The sequence below is a fragment of the Gopherus evgoodei genome, chromosome 5 (assembly GCF_007399415.2).
Source record: "Gopherus evgoodei ecotype Sinaloan lineage chromosome 5, rGopEvg1_v1.p, whole genome shotgun sequence".
In the NCBI taxonomy this organism is placed as follows: Eukaryota; Metazoa; Chordata; order Testudines; family Testudinidae; genus Gopherus; species Gopherus evgoodei.
In genome coordinates, this window is record NC_044326.1 from 144,787,844 (window position 1) to 144,812,343 (window position 24,500).

Genomic DNA, 24,500 nt, shown 5'->3' on the forward strand with positions numbered 1-24,500 from the left:
AGCATTACTCCTCTCGTTCTGTAGGAGTACAGGGCTCTTTAAATCGATATAAAGAGCAGTGTAGAGTGGACGGGTGCAGCGTTAAATCTATTTAACGCTGTTAAAATCGGTTTAACAGCGTAGTGTAGACCAGGCCAAGGACTGCCTCCATCTTCTCTAGGTGAGTTTCCCAGTCTGGGGTATGAATGACCACATCGTCCAAGTAGGCAGCAGCATAACTGTTATGCGGGCGTAATAGCTTGTCCATGAGGTGCTGGAAAGTAGCTGGGGCCCCATGTAGTCCGAAAGGGAGGACAGTATATTGAAAAAGATCCTCTGGTGCAGAGAAGGCAGTCTTTTCCTTTCCGTCTTCCGCAAGGGGAATCTGCCAGTACCCCTTTGTCAAGTCTAGAGTAGTCAAGTACCGGGCATTACCCAGACGGTCCACTAGCTCATCTATGCGAGGTATGGGGTACGCGTCAAACTGGGATACTTCATTTAGTCGCCGGAAGTCGTTGCAAAACCTTGTGGTGCCGTCAGATTTGGGCACCAGCACAATTGGACTGGACCACTGACTGTGGGATTCTTTGATGATCCCCAACTCCAACATTTTTTTTTACTTCTGCTTTTATTTTCTCTCTTTTGGCTGTTGGTACCCGATAGGACCTCATTGTTATTCTGGCCCCAGGGTTCGTGATAATGTGGTTATACGTCTCGGTTGTTCGACACGGTTTTGTCGAGAACACATCTTGATTCTGGAGAATCATCTCAGATACCTCATTCTTTTGGTCTGGTGTTAAATCGGGAGACACTCTCACCTGTTTGGAAGGCTTGTTTTCCTGGGTTAGGTCTTTTTGGACAGTTATGCATGTCTCTGGTGCATGCCAGGGTTTCAGAAGGTTGATGTGATAAATCTGTTCTTGTTTTCGGCATCCTGGCTGCTGCATCTTGTAGGTTACTTCTCCCACGGGTTCAACCACCTCGTAGGGCCCCTGCCATTGGGCCAGAAGCTTGCTTTCTGCAGTGGGTACCAACACCATCACCCGATTCCCTGGTTGGAACTGTCGGACTTTTGCCTGGCGATTGAAATAGATTCTCTGGGCCTCCTGGGCCTTTTCCAAATGTTCCCGTACAATAGGGGTGACACGGGCTATCCGGTCTCGCATCTGTATTACATGTTCTATTATGTTTCTCCCCTCATTGGGTTCCTCTTCCCAGATCTCTTTGGCGATGTCTAGTATGCCACGGGGGTGACGCCCGTATAATAACTCGAAGGGGAAAAACCCAGTTGAGGCCTGAGGTACCTCCCGGATAGCGAACTTAAGGTAGGGTAGTAGGGCTTCCCAATCCTTCCCATCCTGACTTACCACCTTCCTTATCATAGCCTTGAGAGTTCGGTTAAACCTTTCTACCAATCCATCAGTCTGCGGATGGTAGACTGAAGTTCTCAGGGTATGTATATGGAGCAGCGTACAGAGGTCCTTCATTAGTTTTGACATAAATAGGGTTCCTTGGTGTGTTAATATCTCCTTTGGTAGCCCTACTCAGGCAAAGATCCCCACCAGCTCTTTGGCTATCATTTTAGAGGCCGTGTTCCACAGGGGGACGGCTTCTGGGGAGCGAGTAGCATAGTCCAAAACAACAATTATATATTGGTGGCCCCGAGCCGTCTTCTCCAGGGGTCCCACTAGGTCCCTGGCTATTTGCTCCTAGGGCACCTCTGTCATGGGAAGGGGTACTAAAGGTGCCCTCAGGTGGGGATGGGGACTGTGCAGCTGACACTCTGGGCAGGACGCACAGTATCTCCGCACTTCTTCGTGTACTCCGGGCCAGAAGAACCATCGTAGGACTCATGCCAGGGTCTTCTCTACCCCCAAATGCCCCCCAAAAAGATGACTATGAGCAAGACAATACAGCATTCTCGTGTTTTTAGGCACTAGGATCTGCTTGCTGTACCTTCTGCCTCTGTACTGGTGCAACCCGCTATAAGAGATTCTTCTTCATTATGAAGTAGGATCCTGGTCCCTGGGTTTTCCCTTCCACGGGAACCCCATCTATTTCAGTCACCTCCTTCCAAATGTTGTCGTACCTTGGGACTTCGGCCTGGTCTTGTCCAAAATTTCTTCTTCCGGAACTAATCTGCCCAAGACCTAGGGGCCCAGTCTCTGTTGCTTCTACTGGTTCAGAGGCGTTAGGTTGGGGGTCAGACTCGGGTGCTTCTCCCTCCTCGGTGGCCTTCTTTTCAGCTGCTTGGGTCCGCCTGCCTACGAGAGCGACCTTCTGGCTTTGAGTCAGTATTCAGGTTCCTAAGGCCTTAGCTGCCCTCCTTTCCCTTTTCTACTTTCTACCATGTCTGGGGATGGAAAATAAATCTGGGGATATTTCAGAGAAAACTGGGAGTTGACAGTCTACTATGGAGGCCTCACTAACTTCAGGGTTCCCCTTTTCCTCCAATCCTCCTACTGGGAGTAAGTCTCCAAACTCTGGGAAGTCCCTCCCTATGAGCACTGGGTATGGGAGTTTAGGGACTACACTTGCTGCTACCTCAGTAGTGTTCCCCTGAATTTCGAGTTTTACTGGGATGGTGGGGTAATAACCAACTGTCCCATGGACACATGTTATCCCTGTATACTTAGCCCGCAGCAGCTGACTACACTTCACAAGCTTCCCCAAGACAAGCGTGATAACACTCCCCGAATCAACCAGTGCTGTGGTCTCTATGCCATTTAGCTTTACTGGTCTGGTGTACATATGTAGGGTTAGTGAGACCCCCACAAGGTGGATTAGGGAGCATGGGTCTGCCCAGTTCCCCAGATTACACTGCATAGGCTCCTCAGCATTGGGACACTGTGCAGCTATATATCCCCATTCCCAGCAGGCATAACATCTGTATGGGGCCTTCGGCATTCCCCAGTCTCTTGGTTTGGGCAGTCTAACATCTCGATCCTCTTCTCTCTCGGTGCTCTGACTCTTTGTGGCTTCTGGTGAGCCTTCAGCCCCTCTCTTTTTCCACCTGGGCTCTCCTGGTGGCCCCGTCACTCGAGCTCTAGGGCTTAGTGCTGCTAGTTTAACCCGGGGTGCCTCTTCCTTAACTGGTCGGGTCAGCTCCCTCGCCATCCTTCGCCTCTCTACCAGTGCAAAAGCTCATCATAGGTGGAGGGTTCGTTCTGGCTTACCCAGGCACGAAGGTCTGGCGGTAGTCCCCTCATGTATCGGTGGATGACCAGAACCTCTAGTATCTCTTCTGGACCCGGGACTCCGTTCCCAACCACTTTCCTGCAAGATGGATGAGGTTATACAATTTTGACCGCGGAGTTTTATTTTCCTGGTACCTCCACTCTTGACATAGCTGGGCCCGCACTGCGGTCAATACCCCAGATCTGGCCAGGATCTCTGCTTTCAGCTGGGGGCAGTCTGCTGCAGCCTCTTCAGGCAGATCAGGAGACCTCTTCAGGACCTCTTCAGGAGGTCAGACTAGATGATCATAATCGTCCCTTCTGACCTTAAAGTCTATGAATCTATGATCCTCCTCCACATTCCTCCTGAAAACTCTTTTTTTTACAAGATGTCTCCAAAAAGCTTGACTATTAATGAGGCTGCTGGTGAGCTGAGACCACGGCCTGTCGTGCTGACCAACACTGTCTCATTATTTCCTTGCACTCCTGGTCGTCTGCTTCACATCACCCACTGGGGATAAATTTACCAGGTAAGGGATTTACAGTAGAGGATATGTGGCAAATTTCATAGTCATCAGAGAAAATAACAAATCATGATCTTATGTCGGACCCCACTCATCATCAACTCAGGTTTGAATTACCACAAAGGGAATGGTGCCTTGTGAACCAGTCCGTACCAGATGTGGAGTTTGTGCTGCAGAGCAACTTCAGCACTGTTATAGAGACAGTCACTATGTCAGTGTGGGCAGCCACAAACCATGGCACATATTGCTGAAGTCTGCAAAATGACTCGACTTCCTGGAAGTATTCATGCCTTAAACATAAGATAAGAAAGCTGTGACTTGGCTTGACAGGCTTGTATATACCAAATAAATTGTCTGTCTTTCTCCATCTGTGGTCTCATCTTATACTTAGACAGTAAGATCCTGCATGTGTTTCCACAGTGCCCAGCACCATGGGGTCCTGGTTCATGACTAGAGCCCCCCCCAAATGCTATGGTTTCTTTTCTGTTTCTTTTTCTCTTAAACACCCATCCACACAGAGCTCCACCAATCCAAGCCCTGAGCTCTGCATGTGAAACCTCTTGGGCCACATGATTCAGCTTCTACTCATGTTTTTCCATGTGCCTGTGGCTTGGGTGTTACTGCTATTACTTAGCACACTTCTCCACATCATAGCTGCAGGAAGTACAGGTGCTGGCTTCGGGCTCTCAGCCCAGCATCTGGGGTCCTGGCTGCCAGCCCCGTGCTCCTGAGGCTCTGCTACCGCCCCCCCACCACCTGAGGTCCTGGCTGCTGCCCTTCATGTCTGGAGGGGTGGGATTTTGTTGCTATGGGAGTGGGAGGTGGACAGGGGTAAAGGGGCTGGCTTTCAGCAGCCACCACTCTAAAAATTTTCCAGCTCCACTGCTATACATTTACCCTGGATGTCAGGTGGCAGTGTGCTCACCCAAGAATAACAAGGATTAATCCACTCCACAACAGTGTGTTATATGTGCATTAACAGAGTCTGAGGTAGGCACCAGCATTTTGTATTACTGTGTGAAGTGTGCCTGGTCTATATTTTGCACGGAGTTAACAATATTGGTTTCTAAGCCAGTGTCGTTGAATCAGTATGAACCTTGTCTATTTACCAGGCCTTAGAGCATTTGGGGCATACATTCTGTTTCTTTAGCAGTGAAGTGGGTTTCCTTGTGACAGTGCAGAGTCTCAGTGTGGTAGGTTAATGTGGCATTTGGAAGTTCAGGTAAGTTGAAGACACCTGCATTACCACATATCCCCATGCAGTTCTGGAGTTGTAACAGGAACTTTTCACATAATCAACACTTACTGGAATAAATACATTTTCGGTTGTTTAATGTATTTATAATCCTAGTTTCTTCTGATAAAGGGGAATTCTGAGCCCATGGAACCTGACAATAAGTGTTTTACAACAAGTGAGACACCCCTTCTCTCTTTCAAATCACAGATGGTTTCAGAATGTCCCGGCCCTAAATCCACAGAATCATGCGTTTGCTCTTATTCTACATGCAGATCTGACAGTGACGCAACTATGTGTTTGCTGGAGGAAGGGATGAATACATGTGTCTATGGGTGTAACCTTTGCGACATCATCTGCCTCTGAAGATTAAGCTGCAGAGATGGGAAAGCCCTATTAGATCCCATTCCGTCCATCACCTAGGGGCTAGTGTGTGATTGTTGCCTATGCTCCATTCTCCAGTGTTTTATCCAGTCCATATTACAAGCCCTTGAGGAGAGGTTTCCCTAGCCCAGAGCTTTTTTTGTTTTATAGCTTCTAGTATTCATGTTAAGGACAAATAATTTCACCCGATGACTATTGCATCCAGCTCAGTGACTTGTGGTTGAGCAGATCTTTTACAAACCGTTGGCCAATCTCAATTTAAAGAATCCAAATGATGGAAAATCCACCACATTCCCAGGGAAGCTGGTCAGATGGCTAAATAGTGAGGTCTCCCACAGGATTCTTGCCAGCAAGTTAGCGAAGCATCGGCTGGATGAATGGACTGTAAGGTGGATAGAAAGCTGGCTAGATTGTCTGGCTCAATGGGTAGTAATCAATGGCTCCATGCCTAGTTGGCAGCTAGTATCAAGCAGAATGGCCAAGGGTCAGTGCTGGGGCCGGTTTTGTTCAGTATCTTCGTTAATGATCTGGAGGATGGCGTGGACTGTATTCTCAGCAAGTTTGCAGATGACATTAAACTGGGAGGAGTGGTAGATATGCTGGAGGGTAGGGATAGGATACAGAGGGACCTAGACAAATTAGAGGACTGGGCAAAAAGAAACCTGATGAAGTTCAACAAGGACAAGTGCACAGTCCTGCACTTAAGACGGAAGAATCCCATTCACTGTTACAGACTAGGGATGGAATGGCTAGGAAGCAGTTCTGCAGAAAAGGACCTAGGGGTTACAGTGGATGAGAAGCTGGATATGAGTCGACAGTGTGCCCTTGTTGCCAAGAAGGCTAACGCCATTTTGGTCTGTATAAGTAGGGGCATTGCCAGCAGATCAAGGAAGCAATCATTCCCCTCTATTCAACATTGGTGAGGCCTCATCTGGAGTACTGTGTCCAGTTTTGGATCCCACACTACAAGAAGGATGTGGAAAAATTGGAAAGAGTCCAGTGGAGGTCAACAAAAATGATTAGGGGGCTGGAGCACATGACTTATGAGGAGAGGCTGAGGGAACTGGGATTGTTTAGTCTGCAGAAGAGAAGAATGAGGGGGGATTTGATAGCTGCTTTTAACTACCTGAAAGGGGGTTCCAAAGAGGATGGATCTAGACTGTTCTCAGTGGTAGCAGATGACAGAACAAGAAGCAATGGTCTCAAGTTGCAGTGGGAGAGGTTTAGGTTGGATATTAGGAAAAACATTTTCACTAGGAGGGTGGTGAAGCAGTAGAATGGGTTACCTAGGGAGGTGGTGGAATCTCCTTCCTTAGAGGTTTTTAAGGTCAGGCCTGACAAAGCCCTGGCTGGGATGATTTAGTTGGGGATCGGTCCTGCTTTGAGCAGAGGGTTGGACTAGATACCTCCTGAGGTCCCTTCCAACCCTAAAAGTCTATGATTCTATGATTCTATGCACTGAAACTTTCTCACTCAGGGGTGTGAAAATTCACCCACCCAAGTGCAGCAAGTTTCAGCACTGGGAGTAACACCCCTCGTGCAGGTGGTTTTCTTAGAGTGCTGGGAGAGCTCTCTCAGCAGCGCTGGCACACGGCCACACTGTCGCATTAAAGTTCTGCCGTGGTAAGTGTAGACAAAACCGAAAACAGCTTAATAGAGCCTGACGAAGAACTTTCTGCCAGAACCAGGAGGACCAGATAATCCGTCACTGGTGGCTGTTAGTGCTACAAACGGTAAATGAAAATTCTGTCGGCAGAGGGATCATGATCACTGGCAGTGAGTGTGAAGAGTCCTGGAGCCAGCAGGGGGCAGCAGCAACCTCCTGAGAGAAATATCCTCCAGCTAGTGTCTCTGGGGTCATTAGTCACCAGTCTGTACTTAGCTGTGCACTGAGAAATGCACAAGAAGCAGGACTGACCTGCCTCTTTATATAGTGTGATCATTACACAGAGACTGCAGTTCTGGCACAACAGCACATCACAGGACAGGTGAATTTCCTGGGCATTTTTTCTGAGTGGACAAATTGGCCAAAAAAATGGTTAAAAGCCTGATCATGTCCCCAGAGTCTCACTTGCCACCCCTCGCCCTCTTCACGGGGCTCTGTGTGCTCAGAATGGTCCCCTCTGACTGTAATGTCTCTGACCAGGGACTCTGGGGAAAGTGTCTGCTCTGCGGTGGCCCAGCTGAGATACACCCTTAGCTAAGCATTAACGGTCTGGTCCCTAGCTCATCCATAGTCCATGCAGAGTTTGTCTGGTTCCAGCTCAGCAAACATGTAACACAGACACCTGTCCCTTACCTCCCTCATGCCAGGGAGGAAATCAGCCCTTTTCCCATTGGCAGTGATACCAAATGGATGGGTACAGAGTCATACATATAGTTCATATATATATTACCAATATCCCCCCATCCCTCACACCCTCTTACCCCATTAGAAGTTGACAGGGCTAAATGAGCCCCTCCATTGACACTCTTAGACACCCAGTAACGGCTCCCCGTTGGAAGCTGCTCTCCTTGCCCAGGCATTGCACAGCTCTTTCCCAGCAGTTACCCAGGGTCTGTGTTAAAGACAGAGGCACTTTTTCTGCCCCAAGTCTGTGCTGTTGACTCACAGATCTACCTCCTCTCTCGGCCTGTCTCCTTCTGTCCAGAGGAATGGATCTGAACAGGGAAAAGTTGCATTAGTCAAGGCAAGAGAGCAGGATGCTGCTGTGATTGACACACAAGATGACAAGAATCTGTCTGAGAGTTTCTGCTTGGTGAACAAATAGGACTCCTGGATGTCTCAACAGCAGTTCACTCAGCATGGCTAAGATAGAGCTCATAACCTAGCCCTCGCCCAAACATCTCACCATTACATCCTTTCTCAATCGCTGGGCACAATACCCCCATCCTGCCTGGAACTCAGGTCTGTAACCTAGGCATCATCTTCAACTCACTCCTCTCTCTAGGTCCTCAAAACCAGGCTGTGGGCTAAATGCTGCTGATTCTTTCTGTTTAACATCCCTAAATATAGCCTGCCACAGGGCGCTTCTGTCACTACCCAGTGCATGTCCCCGCCTGGCCAGTTCGTGTGGTGTCACAGTCACAAACACATCCCAGGTTGTTACCCCTTCACCTGTGTTCATTCTTTCCTTACAAAGCCCCACAGGGCAATGCAGGCTGATAGCGGGAGTGGGGGGGTTCCCCACAAACTTCATTGCTCAGCCTTGGCTCCCCTTCGGAGCTTCTCTTCTGAGCCTCCTTTGGCTTCCTGTTCCTTCCACTTCCAGTTACATTGTTAGCCCAGTGATTGTCTCACAGGTGTTCATATTGGAAAGCATTTAGCTCCTGCTGGCTGGGCCTGTAGCCTTCTCCATGCTGCAGGAACATCAGTGACCAGGCTTCTGCTAACACTGCCTGTCAGCCTGTCCTCTTCACTCACCCAGCTGAAACTCTCAGCCAGTCTCTCATCATCCTGTGTCTCAATCTTGGCAGCATCCTTCTCTCTGGCCTTGACTAATGCAACCCTGCCCTGCTCAGATCCATTCAGAATGATGCTGAGAAGATCAGTTCCTACCTGTTGCTTTGACCATGTCACCTCATCTCTTTTAATCCATCTATTTGCTCCCCCTCCTCTATTACATCAAACATAAGTTGTGTGTCTTCATTTTCAAGGCCTTTCATCACAAGTCCCCACCACTGCCACTCAGAGGATTCAGTGGACCTGGGGTCTTTGGCGGCGGGGAGCCCTGCTTCGGCGGTAATTCAGCGGCGGGGGATCCTTCCATTCTGGGACCTGCTGCCGAAGTGCCCCAAAGATTTGCAGCGGGGCCCCCCGCCGCCGAATGACCACCTGGTGGAAACTGTTCCCCTTCCCCAGGCATTGCCCAGTTCTCTCCCAGCAGTGACCCAAGGGTCTGTGATAAAGGCAGAGGTACTTGCTTACAGTTCTACCTCTGCTCTTGGCCTGTCTCTGTCTGTGCAGAGGACTGGATCTGAGCAGGGTAAAGTTGCATTAGTCAAGGCCAAAGGGAAGGATTCTGCTGTGATTGAGATACGAGGTGATGAGAGCATGGCTTAGAGTTTCCGCTGGGTGGATGAACAGGACTCGTGGATGTCTCATTCCAGTTTGCTCAGCATAGTTAAGGGCACAGCTACACTTGCAGATGTAGAGCATTGTGAGTTAAACCAGCTTTTGGAGAGTGCAGTAGGGAAAACACTGTTGTGTGTTTACACTGTCATGGCCACATTTGCAGTATTTGCAGTGGCATTGGGAGCAGTGCATTATGACCAGCTATCCCACAGAGCTCATCTTCCCATTTTGGTGCAGTGGCTTGTGGGAAGAGGGGCAGGGGGGTGCAGGGCATTCTGGGTCCTGTCCCAATGTCCTGTGATGCATCGATTCACATCCCACCAATCCCTGTGTTTCTGTCCACATTTGGCGCCATCTTTCAATGGTTTTTGTGCAGCGTGATCTGTCTTCCCTTTTGGTCTGTGGGAATGGAGCCCAAAATGCTGAGGAACATGCTGGCGTCTCACTAGCATGTCATGTTTGGCAGTTGAGTTACTCCTTAAGCTACAAAGTGACAGTGAGATGTTGACAATGATACCGATTTGCATACCGCTTACAAAACGAGATAGCTTGTGGCATTTACGGACATGCTCACCATTGTTAAACACCGGTTTTGAGATTGAAAACCAGGAACTGAGTGGTGGGATCACATTGTCCTGCAAGTCTGGGATGACAAGCAGTGGCTGCAGAACTTTCAGATGAGGAAAGCCACATTCATACGACTGTGTGAGGAGCTCGCCCCCTGAGGCACAAGGATATGAGATTGAAAGCTGCCCTGCCGGTGGAGAATCAGAGAATCATAGAATATCGGGGTTGGAAGGGACCTCAGCAGGTCATCTAGTCCAACCCTCTGCTCAAAGCAGGACCAATTCCCAACTAAATCATCCCAGCCAGGGCTTTGTCAAGCTGGGCCTTAAAAACCTCTAAGGAAGGAGTTTCCACCACCTCTCTAGGTAACCCATTCTACTGCTTCACCATCCTCCCAGTGAAAAAGATTTTCCTAAGATCCAACCTAAACCTCCTCCACTGCAATTTGAGACCATTACTTCTTGTTCTGTCATCAGTACCACTGAGAACAGTCTAGATCCATCCTCTTTGGAACCCCCTTTCAGGTAGTTGAAAGCAGCTATCAAATCCCCCCTCATTCTTCTCTTCTGCAGACTAAACAATCCCAGTTCCCTCAGCCTCTCCTCATAAGTCATGTGCTCCAGCCCCCTAATCACTTTTGTTGCCCTCTGCTGGACTCTTTCCAATTTTTCCACATCCTTCTTGTAGTGTGGGGCCCAAAACTGGACACAGTACTCCAGATAAGGCCTCACAAATGTTGAATAGAGGGGAATGATCACGTCCCTCGATCTGCTGGCAATGCCCCTACTTATACAGACCAAAATAGCATTAGCCTTCTTGGCAACAAGGGCACACTATCGACTCATATCCAGCTTCTCGTCTACTGTAACCCCTAGGTCTTTTTCTGCAGAACTGCTTCCTAGCCATTCCATCCCTAGTCTGTAACAGTGAATGGGATTCTTCCATCCTAAGTGGAGGATTCTGCACTTGTCCTTGTTGAACCTCATCAGATTTCTTTTGGCCCAATCCTTTAATTTGTCTAGGTCCCTCTGTATCCTATCCCTACCCTCCAGTGTATCTACCACTCCTCCCAGTTTAATGTCATCTGCAAACTTGCTGAGAGTGCAGTCCACGCAGTCCTCCAGATCATTAATGAAGATATTGAACAAAACTGGTCCCAGGACCGACCCCTGGGGCACTCCGCTTGAAACCGGCTGCCAACTAGACAGGGAGCCATTGATCACTAACTGTTGAGCCCGACGATCTAGCCAGCTTTCTATCCACCTTATAATCCATTCATCCAGCCAATACTTCTTTAACTTGCTGGCAAGAATACCGTGGGAGAAGCGGGTGGCTATTGCAATCTGGAAGCTGACAATTCCAAACCGCTACTGATTGGTCGCTAACCAGTTTGGTGCAGGAAAGTTGACTGTTGGAATCGTGTTGATGCAAGTTTGCAGGGCCATTAATCACATCCTGCTCAGAAGAACCATGCCTCTGAGTAACATACATGATATTGTGGCTGGCTTTGCAGGAATGGGTTTCTCTAACTGTGGTTGGGCAACAGAGGACATGCATATTCCAATTCTGGTACCAGCCCACCTAGCAATCGATCCAGCTGGGGTCAATTTATCGCATCTAGTATAGTTGCGATAAATCGATCATCGAGCACTCTCCCGTTAACTCTGGTACTCCACCAGAATGAGAGGTGCAGGCAGGAGAGCATCAGCTGTGGACTTACCACAGTGAAGACCTTGCAGTACATAGATCTAAATATGTGGACTTTTCATACCTCTGAGCAATGTAGCTGGGTTGACCTAACTTTTATTGTAGAACAAAGCTTAAGTCATTGGAAGAATTCATCCATTGACCTGGCTATCACTTCTTGAGAAAGTAAATGAACAACAGCAATAGAAAAATCTCTTCTGTTTCTGTAGCAAGTATTTCTCCCATCTTTCGTGACTTCTCAAAGACAATAGCTAGTGGCTCAGATATCTCCTCATCATCTCTTTGAGTATTCTAGGATGTATTTCACCAGGCACTGCCAAACTGAAGACATTCAACTTGTATCATTAATTACTTTTAATTTGTTCTCTCTGTAGTTTAGCCTCAGATCCTAGAATATAAGAATGGCAGTATTGGGGGTATGTATACACTATGCAATTAGGTTGAATTTATAGAAGTTAAACTTTTAGAATTCGACTTTATACAGTTGATTGTGTGTGTCCCCACTTAAGACCATTAAGACCATTAATTTGGCAGAGTGCGGCCACAGTACCAAGGCTAGCGTCGACCTCCAGAGAGTTGCACTGTGGGTAGCTATCCCACAGTTTCCGCAGTCTCCCACCACCAATTGGAATTCTGGGTTGAGATCCCAGTGCCTGATGGGTCAAAAACATTGTCGCAGGAGGTTCTGGATACATGTCATCCACCCCCTGCTCTCTCTCTCCCTGAAAGCAACGGCAGACAATTGTTTCACATCTTTTTTCCTGGGTTACCCCTGCAGATGTCATACCACGGCCAACATGAAGCCCACTCAGCTCATTGTCACCATATGTCTCCTGGGTGCTGGCAGATCTGGGACTGCATTGTTACACAGCAGCAGCTTGTTGCCTTTTGATAGCAGACTGTGCATTATGACTGGTAGCCATCGTCATCGTCTCCTGGGTGCTATTTTAGCCGACCTCGGTGAGGTGTCAAGGGCAACTGGGCAGACATGGGTGCTGCTGGCAGACCTTGAAGAGGTCAGTCAGGGGCACCTGGAAGTAAATGGAAGTGACTCCAGGTCATTCTCTTTTTAAGTTTCTTCTCATGGAGATTCAGTCCTGCCTGCAGTCGTACTGCACTGTCTTCTGGTGAGCAGCCAGGAGACGAGGATGGCTAGCGGTCGTACTGCACCATCTGCTGCCAGCCTCAGATATATAAAAGAGATGGAGTGGATCAAAACAAGAAAGAGACCAGATTTATTTTGTATTCCTTTGTTCCCCTCACCCTGCTTCTAGGAGGAATAGCTCAGTGGTTTGAATATTGGCCTGCCAATTAAGGAGTTTTGAGTTCAATCCTTGAGGGTGCCATTGTGTGTGTTTCTCCTTAATACAACCCCTCCATTTATTGATTTTAATTCCATGTAAGTCATGTCTTCTGTCACCCCTCCCTCCATCAGAGCAACAGCAGACAATTGTTTCACACCTTTTTTTCAGCGCAGAAGCCATAGCACGGCAAGCCTGGAGCCTGTTCAGATCACCACGGCAATTATGAGCACTGTAAACACCATGCATATTATCCTGCAGTATATGCAGAACCAGAACCTGCAAAAGCAAAATCCGGTGAGTAGGCGACAGAAGAGCGGTGACGAGAGTGATGAGAACATAGACATGGACAGACTTGTCTCAAAGTATGGGTCCTGACAATGTGAACATCATGCTGTTAATGGGGCAGGTTATAGCAGTGGACGCCGATTCTGGGCCCGGGAAACAAGCACACACTGGTGGGACTCCATAGTGTTGCAGGTCTCGAATGATTCCCACTGGCTGCAAAACTTTCACATGAGTAAGGGCACTTTCATGGAACTTTATGACTTGCTTTCCCCTGCCCTGAAGCGCAAGAATACCGAGATGAGAGCAGCCCTCACAGTTCACAAGTGACTGGCGATAGTGGTCTGTAAGCTTGCAAAATCAGATAGCTACCGGTCAGTCAGCCATCAATTTGGAGTGGGCAAATCTACTCTGGGGGCTGCTGTGATCCACGTAGCCAACACAATCAAAGAACTGCTGATATCAAGGGTAGTGATGTGCAGGTCATAGTGGATGGCTTTGCTGCAATGGGATTCCCTAACTGTGGTGGGGCGATAGATGGAACCCATATCCCTATCTTGGCACCGGAGCACCAAGGCAGTGAATGCATAACCTGAAAGGGGTACCTTTCAATGGTGCTGCAAGCACTGGTGGATCACAAGGAATGTTTCACCAACATCAATGTGGGATGGCCAGGAAAGGTACATGACGCTTGCATCTTCGGGAACTCTGATCTGTTTCAAAAGCCACAGCAAGGGACTTTCTTTCCAGACCAGAAAATAACCATTGGGGATGTTGCAATGCCTATAGTTATCCTGGGGGACACAGCCTACCCCTTGATGCCATGGCTCATGAAGCCGTACACAGGCAGCCTGGACAGTAGTCAGGAACTGTTCAACTATAGGCTGAGCAAGTGCAGAATGGTGGTAGAATGTGCATTTGGACATTTAAAAACACGCTGGTGCAGTTTACTGACTCGGATAGTCCTCAGTGAAACCAATATTCCCATTGTTATTGCTGATTGCTGTGCGCTCCACAGTCTCTGTGAGAGTAAGGGGGAGATATTTATGGCTGAGTGGGAGGTTGAGGCAAATCACCTGGCCACTGATTACGTGCAGCCAGACATCAGGGCTGTTATAAGAGTACAGGAGTGCGCGCTGCACATCAGAGAAGCTTTGAAAACCAGTTTCATGACTGGCCAGGCTACGGTGTGAAAGCTTTGTTTGTTTCTCTTTGATAACCGCTTTTCCCAAGCTTGGTTCACTCTACTTCCCTGTAAGCTAACCACTTTCAGCTCCCTCCTTCGATCACCACTCGCAGAGGCAATAAAGTCATGGTTGCTTCACATTCATGCATTCTTTATTAATTCATCACACAAATAGGGGGATGCCTGCCAACGTAGCCTGGGAAGGGTGGGAGAGGAGGGAAAGACAAAGTCACACTGCACTTTAAAACTTATTGAATGAAAGCTTTCTGTCAACTGGGCAGTCCTCTGGGGTGGAGCGGTTGGGTGCCCAGAGGCCCCCCCACTGCGTTCTTGGGCATCTGGGTGAGGAGGCTATGGAACTTGGGGAGGAGGGCGGTTGGTTACATTGGGGTTGCAGTGGCAGTCTGTGCTCAAGCTGCCTTTCCTGAACATCAGCCGTATGCCGGAGCATATCAGTTTATTCCTCCAGTAGCCTTAGCATTGCCTTCTGTCAGCAAACTGACACCACCTATCATCTTCAGCTCGCCACTTATTATCTTCAGCCTGCCGCCTGTCCTTGCGTTCATATTGTGCTTTCCTGGACTCTGACATTATCTGCCTCCACACATCCTGCTGGGCTCTTTCAGTGTGGGAGGACTGCATGAGCTCAGAGAACATTTCATCACGAGTGCATTTTTTTTGGCCTTCTAATTTTTGGTAGCCTCTGGGATGGAGAAGATAGTGTGAGCATTGAAACTTTTGCAGCTGGTGGAGGAAAAAAAAGGGAGAATGGTAGTTAAAAAGACACATTTTATAGAACAATGGGTAAACTCTTTCATTGTAAACCTTGCTGTTAACATTACATAGCACATGTGCTTTCAATACAAAGTCGCATTTTGCCTCTTATTGAGGGTATGCCGGTTTGGTGTGAGAGATCACATACGCAGGGCTGGGCAACAGAATTCAGCTTGCAGGCAGCCATGGTAAGACACAGTCTTTTGTCTTCTTTAACTTTAATAACATGTGGGAATGGTATCATACAACAGCACCCTCATTTCCCATACCAACCAGCCATTGGATTATCCATTTATAATAGGCTGACAATTTTAAAGGAAGGGCTGTGGTTTTCAAGTTAATGTGCAGCACAAACCCAGCTAACCTCACACACACACACAGCCAATTCTCTGGGATGATCTTTTCACCCCTCCTCCCACCATGTGGCTAACAGCGGGGAACATTTCTGTTCAGCCACAGGCAAACAGCCCAGCAGAAATGGACATCTCTGAATGTCCACTTAATAAAATCACCCTATTTCAACTAGGTGACCATGAATGATATCACTCTCCTGAGGATAACACAGAGAGATAAAGAACGGATGTTGTTTGAATGCCAGCAAACACCAGGACCATACGCTGTGTTATGCAATGATTCCAGACTACGTGCTACTGACCTGGTGTGGTAAAGTGTCCTACCATGGAGGACGGAATAAGGCTGCCCTCCTCAGAAACCATTTGCAAAGGCTTTGGGAGTACATCTAGGAGAGCTTCACTTGGTTGTCCCTGGAGGATTTCCGCTCCATCCCCAGACAAGTTAACAGACTTTTCCAGTAGCTCTACTGGCCATGAATGCCAGGGCAAATTAATCATTAAACACACTTGCTTTTAAATCATGTATAATATTTACAAATGTACACTCACCAGGGGTCCCTTCTTCACCTGGCAGGTCCAGGAGGCAGCCTTGGGCGAGTTTGAGGCGGGGGCAGTAACTGACTCCAGGTCCAGGGTGAGAAACAGTTCCTGGCTGTCAGGGAAAATGGCTTCTCCACTTGCTTGCTGTGAACTATCTTCAACCTCCTCGTCCTCATCTTCCTCATCCCCAAAACCCTCATCCCTGTTGCGTGCTGCTCCATTGACGGAATCAAAGCACAGGGTTGGATACGGCTGTGCTGCACCTCCTAGAATGGCATGCAGCTCATCATGCAAGCAGCATGGCTGGGGCTCTGACTGAGAGCCACCGTTTGCCTCCCTGGCTTTTTGGTAGGCTTGCCTCAGCTCCTTAAGTTTCACGAGGCACTGATACGGGCCCTGTTATGGCTTGTCCTTCATGTCCTTGGAGATTTCTTCAAATGCTTGGGCATTTTGTCTTTCGAAAAGGAGTTCTGATAGCACGGATTCATCTCCCCATACAGCAGTCAGATCTCGTACTTCCTGTTCAGTCCATGCTGGAGCTCTTTTAAGAGTCTGGGACTCCATCATGGTCACCTCTGCTGATGAGATCTGCACTCACTTGCATATTGCCATGCTGGCCAAGCAGGATTCAAAAGTTCGTGGGCCTTTTCCTGTCTACCTGGCCAGTGCATCTGAATTTAGAGCGCTGTCCAGAGTGGTCACAATGGAGCACTCTAGGATAGCTCCCGGAAGCCAATACTGTCTCATTGCGACCACATTACCCCAAATTTGACCATACAAGGTCAATTTCAGCACTAATCCCCTTGTCGGGGGAGGAGTACAGAAATTGATTTTAAAAAGCCCTTTAAGTCCAAAAAACATCTTCGTCGTGTGAACAGGTGCAGAGTTAAAGTGATGTAATGCTACTAAAATCAATCTAAACTCGTAGTTTAAACTAAGGCTGGGTCAGACCAAAGGTTCATAGAATCATAGAATCGTAGAATATCTGGGTTGGAAGAAGGTCATCTAGTCCAACCCCCTGCTCAAAGCAGGATCAATCCTCAACTAAATCATCCCACCCAGGGCTTTGTCAAACCTGACCTTAAAAACTTCAAAGGAAGGAGATTCCACCACCTCCCTAGGTAACCCATTCCAGTGCTTCACCACCATCCCAGTGAAAAAGTTTTTACTAATATCCAACCTAGACCTCCCCCACTGCAACTTGAGACCATTACTCCTTGTTCTGTCATCAGATACCACTGAGAACAATCTTGATCCATCCTCTTTGGAAACCCCTTTCAGATAGTTGAAAGCAGCTATCAAATCCCTCCTCATTCTTCTCTTCTGCAGACTAAACAATCCCAGTTCATTCAGCAGCTCCTCATAAGTCATGTGCTCCAAACCCCTAATCATTTCTGTTGCCCTCAGCTGGACTCTTTCCACTTTTTCCACATCCTTCTTGTAGTGTGGGGCCCAAAACTGGACACAGTACTCCAGATGAGGCCTCACCAATGTCGAATAGAGGGGAATGATCACATCCCTCGATCTCCTGGCAATGCCCCTACTTATACAGCCCAAAATGGTCTTAACCTTCTTGGCAACAAGGGCACACTGTCAACTCATATCCAGCTTATTGTCCACTGTAACCCCTAGGTCTTTTTCTGCAGAACTGCTACCTAGCCATTCAGTCCCTAGTCTGTAAGAATGAATGGGACTCTTCTTCCCTAAGTGGAGGACTCTGCGCTTGTCCTTGTTGAACTAGCAGGATAAAGTACTGATTTTGCACCCACTTCCTAAGTGGCTCACTTGAGGATTGAACTCACAGCTGTGGATTTAGCAAGTCAATGCACAAACCACTGAACTATCCCTCCCACTTGAATTAGTTGCCCCACTAGCCCAGTATCCTGTCTACTGACAGTGGCTAATGCCAGGTGCCCCAGAGGGAGTGAACCTAACAGGTAATGATCAACAAGGGCGGCTCCAGGCCCCAGCACGCCAAGCACATGCTTGGGGCAGCAAGCCACTGGGGATGCTCTGCTGGTTGCCGAGAGAGCGGCAGGCAGGCTGCCTTCGGCGGCTTGCCTGCGGAGGGTCCGCTGGTCCCGCTGCTTCGGTGGACCTCCCACAGGCGTGCCTGCAGGAGGTCCGTTGAAGCCGCAAGACCAGCAGACCCTCCGCAGGCAAGCCACCAAAGGCAGCCTGCCTGCCCTGCTTGGGGCAGCAAAATGCCTAGAGCCGCCCCTGATGATCACGTAATCTCTCTCCTGCTATCCATCTCCACCCTCTTGACAAACAGAGGCTTGGGACACCATTCCTTACCCATCCTGGCTAAAAGCCATTAACGGACTTGAGCACCATGAATTTATCCAGTTCTCTTTTAAACCCTGTTATAGTCCAGCCTTCACACCCTCCTCAGGTAAGGAGTTCCACAAGCTGACTGTGTGCTGCATGAAGATCTTCCTTTCATTTGTTTTAAACCCACTGCCCATTAATTTCATTTGGTGACCCCTAGTTCTTGTATTATGGAAACAAGTAAATAACTTTTCCTTATTCACTTTCACCACATCACTCATGATTTTATAGACCTCTATCATGTTCCCCCTTAGTCTCCTCTTTTCCAAGTTGAAGAAGTCTATTCTCTTTAATCTCTCCTCATATGGGACCCGTTCCAAACCCTTAATCTTTGTAGTTGCCCTTCTCTGAACCTTTTCTAGTGCCAGTACATCCTACCTAATCTTCACTGGCATTCACTCTGTTAGATATCAAATTGATACTAAACTTTTTGATGAAAACTGAAAAACAAAAAGTCATCTAGCACTCCTGTCATTTCCACATTTTCTGTTATTGTCCTCTCCCTTACTGAGTAGCAGGCCTACCCTGTCCTTGGTCTTCCTCTTGTCTCTAATGTACTGAGATAATATAATATTTTCTTGGTACCCTTTATGTCTCTAGACAATTTAAACTCATTTTGAGCCTTGGCCTTTCTAATTTTGTCCCTACATACTTGTGTTGTTCTGTTTATATAAAGTCTTCATAATTTTTGTAGGACTCTTTTTTTGAGTTTCAGATCATTGAAGATCTCCTGGTTAAGCCAGGGTGGCTGTTTGCCATCCTTCCCATCTTTTCTATGCGGTCGAATAGTTTGTTCTTTTGCCCTTAGTAATGTCTCTTTGAAAAACTGCCAACTGTCTTCTATTGTTTTTCCTCTTAGACTTGCTTCCAATGGGATGTTACCTAGAAATTCCCTGAGTTTGCTAAACTCTGTTTTCTGGAAATCCATTAACTTTATTTTACTGTTCTCCCTCTTCCCATTCCTTAGAATCAAGAACTGTATGATTTCATGATCACTTCCCCCCAGCTGCCTTCCACTTTCAAATTCTCAGCCAGTTCCTTCCTATTTGTCAAAATCAAATCTAGAACAGCCTCTTCCCTAGCAGCTTTCTTCACTGTCTGAAAGAAAAATTATCTCCAAAATTATTTCCAAAAGGAAAAGAGCAAAGGTCCCTGTGGGGGAGAAGTCCAAGTAGCTAGGGTAGCAATCAGAATACTCAGGAGGTTCCAGATAAGAATGAAATCATGGGGTGGGCACACTGTTGATAGGTAGGGGAGAAAAGGACTGTGCTTAGGTACGTGCAGGTTCTGGGTGTGAAGCAGCACCTGTAACTGCATTTCCTGGTGCTCATAAGTGTATGTTTGTTTTTGCTCGTCACACTGACATTTACTTTGGGGTCAGGTGGAGACACCTTGAACTGAGCATTTCCTGCTTTCTAATGGTGGTGTCTGAGGGCTTGTCTATGTTTACATTTACATTTCAACCCCCTCAGCGCAGCAAGTTTGAGTGCGTTAAAGTACTAATGTAGACAGGCTCAGCTCCCAATGTTCAGAGCTATTCCCCCTGGGCACAACCACCCATGCGCATCAAAGCGTTCCTGTGGCAGTGATTTGAAGTTTCTAGTGTAGATGTAGCCTGAGATACTGAATCCCAAATGTCACACAGAGCAGAAGCCCCCGCAGTACAGCAGCTGTCTGAACTCCAGTTTAACTCAGATTTTCGTAGGTGAACGTTCTGTGTGTCTCCATGTGTCTCTGTTGTGGCATTTAGGACACTATGGTTGAAGTGCTCCAAGTTTTTTGCCTCAGCTCAGCTTCACAGACCTACTCCCCTTCAGCTTAGTTAGCTGAGGGCCTGGATACAGACCTGCACACACTGCAGATGCTTACTGGCCCCCCTCAGTGTAGGCCTGCTGAAAGAGAAAAATACTTGAGGTTGTCTAGGGTGGACAGCCCCCAATCACACTGTCTCAAGTGTGGCTGAAATGATTTGTATCTCATTTACATGGGCAGATATGCTGTTTTCAGAAACAGTTCAAGGATGAGATGAATCACTTGTTGAAAGCTATTGTCAAACAATGGATAATTTTCCTAGCAGATTGGGCCACTGTGTCCCTCCCATTTTCCCTGGATGGAGGTTCTCTCAGTGACGTGTGGATAGGCTTATCTGTGTTCCTGAGGGAGTAATGGTGTTTGTTCAGCCTCCAGGGAGCAGCTCCACGGAATTTGACCAATAAAACTGCTGCCCGGACCTTTGGACTGACCCGATTTCTGAGGGGCGAGGCACCTTTCTGCTGTAAGATGGACACACTGCAGAGTACGTGATGGTGACAAGGAACTTGTTTATTCTCTCTCATACAAAGAACCATGGCAGCTACAGATCCTGCAAAAAACATTAAAGACTTGTTGCATCTGTTCAGATTTGTTTAGAGACCCTGTGACTACTGAGTGTGGACACAGCTTCTGCACAGAATGCACTGCTCAGCACTGCTCGGAAAAGGAGTTTAACATTGTCTGTCTGCAGTGCAGAAAGAGGTTTCAAAAGAGCATCTTAAGGCCAAACAGGGAGCTGAAGAATATTGTGGACTCAATACCCCAGTTATTAAGTTCAGAAAGACAGAAAACCTATAGAAGAAAATATATGTGAGAGACATGGAGACCCTTTGAAATTCTACTGCAAAGAGGATCAGACCCCTGTGTGCATGGTGTGCGAGAGAGCCCAGGCTCACCGCACTCACACGGTGGTTCCCAGGGAAGATGCTGTCCAAGAGTACTGGGTAGGGAACATTACTTATCTTTGCTCATAAAAATGTAAGGAAAAAAAACAAATTTCTCCTTCTAATATAAAGGGAGCCCTTTTAAAAAATTGGCATCACTTTAGTTCTCGTCCAGTCATCTGGTACAGAAGCTGATTTAAATGATAGGTTACAAACCACAGTTAGTAGTTCTGCAATTTCACTTTTGAGTTCCTTCAGAACTCTTGGGTGATACCATCTGGTCCTGGTGACTTACTGCTGTTTAATTTATCAATTTGTTCCAAAACCTCCTCTAATGATACCTCATTCTGCGACAGTTCCTCAGATCTGTAAAAAGAATGGCTCAGGCTTGAGAATCTCCCTCACATCCTCAGCTGTGAAGACCGATGCAAAGAATTCATTTAGTTTCTCCGCAATGGCCGTATCGTCCTTGAGTGCTCCTTTAGCACCTCGATTGTCCAGTGGCCCCACTGGTTGTGTAGCAGGCTTCCTGCTTCTGATGTACTTGAAAACATTTTTGCTATTACTTTTTGAGTCTTTGGCTAACTGTGCCTCAAATTCTTTTTTGGCCTTCCTACTTGTGTTTTTACACTTCATTTGACAGTGTTTATGCTCCTTTCTATTTTCCTTACTAGAATTTAACTTCCACTTTTTAAAAAATGCCTTTTTGCCTCTCACTGCTTCTTTAACTTTGCTGTTTAGCCACGGTGACTCCTCTTTGGTTTTTTTACTATGTTTTTTAATTTGGGGTATACTTGCGGGGGACTGCTTCACCGGCGGCGGTGGGAAGAATAACATCCCAGACCCAGCCCGCTCTGCTTCACTGGCTCCCAGTAGCATCACTCCATTTCCTGCTGCTGATGAGTGTGGGGATTGTTCCCACCCATTCCCCCAAACTGCCTCCCCTGAGCTATGTGGCTGGGAGCTGGAGGAATGGAGTGGGCTAGGGCTGGGTGGTTCTGCTTCCTGCCACCACCAATGAGTGCGGGGGCGGGCACCACCCCTGCTATCTCCCTGCCTGGCTAAGAGCCTCACACTCCTTAAGTGCAGCCTTCCTCCTCTCAGACCAGAGAGGGACAGCTGTGTAGGACATCGGGATTGCTAGGAACATCCCCACCCACTGCTCTGAGCAGGGTGTGCAAACCACAGAGAATTTTTAGACCACATTAAATTATATGCATATATGCAAATTAATATATTACATTATTTACATATAATGTCACATAAAGCAGCACAACACTTGACCATCATGGTCAAAGTTAAGATTCTGCATTGCAGTGTGAGGTAGCTTGTGGGTTGTGTGTTGCTTTCTCCTTTGGAGGAGGGGGTTCACTCTGGAGGTCCTGAGTCTGTCAGGGACACTGGCCAATGGGATAAGTAAGCATGCAGGGGCAGAATGGAGAGTTTCCCTTTTCTTGGAAATTCCTTGCTTGTATGGTTTTAGATCAATGGGATGAGGCCTAAGATTACCTTGACTGGTCTCTAACATCATTTGTATTTGAAGGATCTTATCATAGGGCCTGGAGGAAGGTCCCTTGATGACACAAATGTAATATATTCTTGCTTCAAAATGCAAATCAGAACTATAAAGTGTGACCCAATCTGATAACATCATGGTCCTTTAGGCTTAAACTGCTAGCCTGGGTTGTTTGCATCCAAGGGAAAAATGGTTGTTTTCATTAGGATGAGAATTGGATGATACAAATCAGGTGTTTCTTTGGTGCAGTCCTCTGTGTTTACAAAAATGGATACAAAGTCATGTTCCCCTGAACATGAGAGGGACAAACAACTTCCTGCAGTTCCTTTTCACTAGTCCCAAGTCTGCTTCTCCAGCTGCCTGTGAGCTCTGTGCATTTGCTATTGGTCAAGACCACACTGACAATGGCTTCTCCTCTGTTTGCTGGCTTTCTCAGAGATTCATAGACTTTAAGTGACCTTCATGGGCTCTTTAAATTGGTTTCTGTACTCCTCCCCAATGAGAGGAGTAGCGCTAAAATCGGTATTACCATATCGGATCAGAGTTAGTGTGGCTGCAAATCGATGGTATTGGCCTCCAGGTGGTATCCCACAGTGCACCATTGTGATCACTCTAGACAGCAATCCGAACTCGGATGCACTGGTCAGGTAGACAGGAAAAGCCCCGTGAACTTTTGAATTTCATTTCCTGTTTGCCCAGCGTGGAGCTCTGATCAGCACGGGTGGCCATGCAGTCCCAAATCCAAAAACAGCTCCAGCATGGACCGTACGGGAGATACTGGATCTGATCGCTGTATGGGGAGACAAATCTGTTCTATCACAGCTCCGTTACAGAAGACCAAATGACAAAGCATTTGAAAAAATCTCCAGGCTATGATAGACAGAGGCCACAGCACAGTGCTGTGTGACAAGCGTAATGGAAAGCCAAAGAATCAAATGGACGCTCATGGAGGGAGGGAGGGAGGAGGTACTGAGGACTCCAGCTATCCCACAGTCCCTGTAGTCTCCAAAAAGTATTTGCATTCTTGGCTGAGCTCCCAATGCCTGTAGGGTCAAACACATTGTCTGGGGTGGTTCAGGGTATATCTCGTCAATTTACCCCCGCCCCCCCATGAAAGAAAAGGGGAAAAAATCCTTTCTTGACTTTTTTCAGTGTCACCCTGTCTACTGAATGCTGCTGGTGGACGTGATGCTGCAGCAGTGAAGAGAAGTATCCTCTCCCCTCCCCTCCCCAGTGGCAGACGGTACAATATGACTGATATCCGTCATCATCATCAGCCCATGAGTGCTCCTGGCTGGCCTCAGGTGAGGCAGGCCGGGGGCGCCTGGGTAAAAATAGGAATGATTCCCGGTCATTCCCAGTAGATGGTACAGAACGGCTGGTAACCATCTTCATCATAGCAACTGGGGGATGAGCTCCATCAACCCCCTCCCTTTCCTGTGTAAAGAAAAGATTCTGTACTGCCTGGACTATCATAGCAGCGGGATGCTGGGCTCCTCTTCCCCGCACCGCTTAATGTTCTGCCTGGACTAATAGCAGCTGGAGGCTGCCTCCACCTCATTTTATCTCACTAACAAGTCAGTATTTCTTATTCCTGCATTCTTTATTACTTCATCACACAAATGGGGGGACACTGCCATGGTAGCCCAGGAGGGTTGGGGAAGCAGGGAAGCAACAGGTGGGGTTGTTGCAGGGGCACCCCCTAGAATGGCAGGTAGTTCATCATTTCTGCGGGATCTGACATGGAGCAGCTGTGCTCTCTGGTTCTCTAGCACACTTGCCCCATATTCTAGGCAGGACTGACTCTATTTTTAGACACAACATAAAGGAGGGAATGACCCGGGGAGTCATTCCCATTTTTGTCTTTGCGCC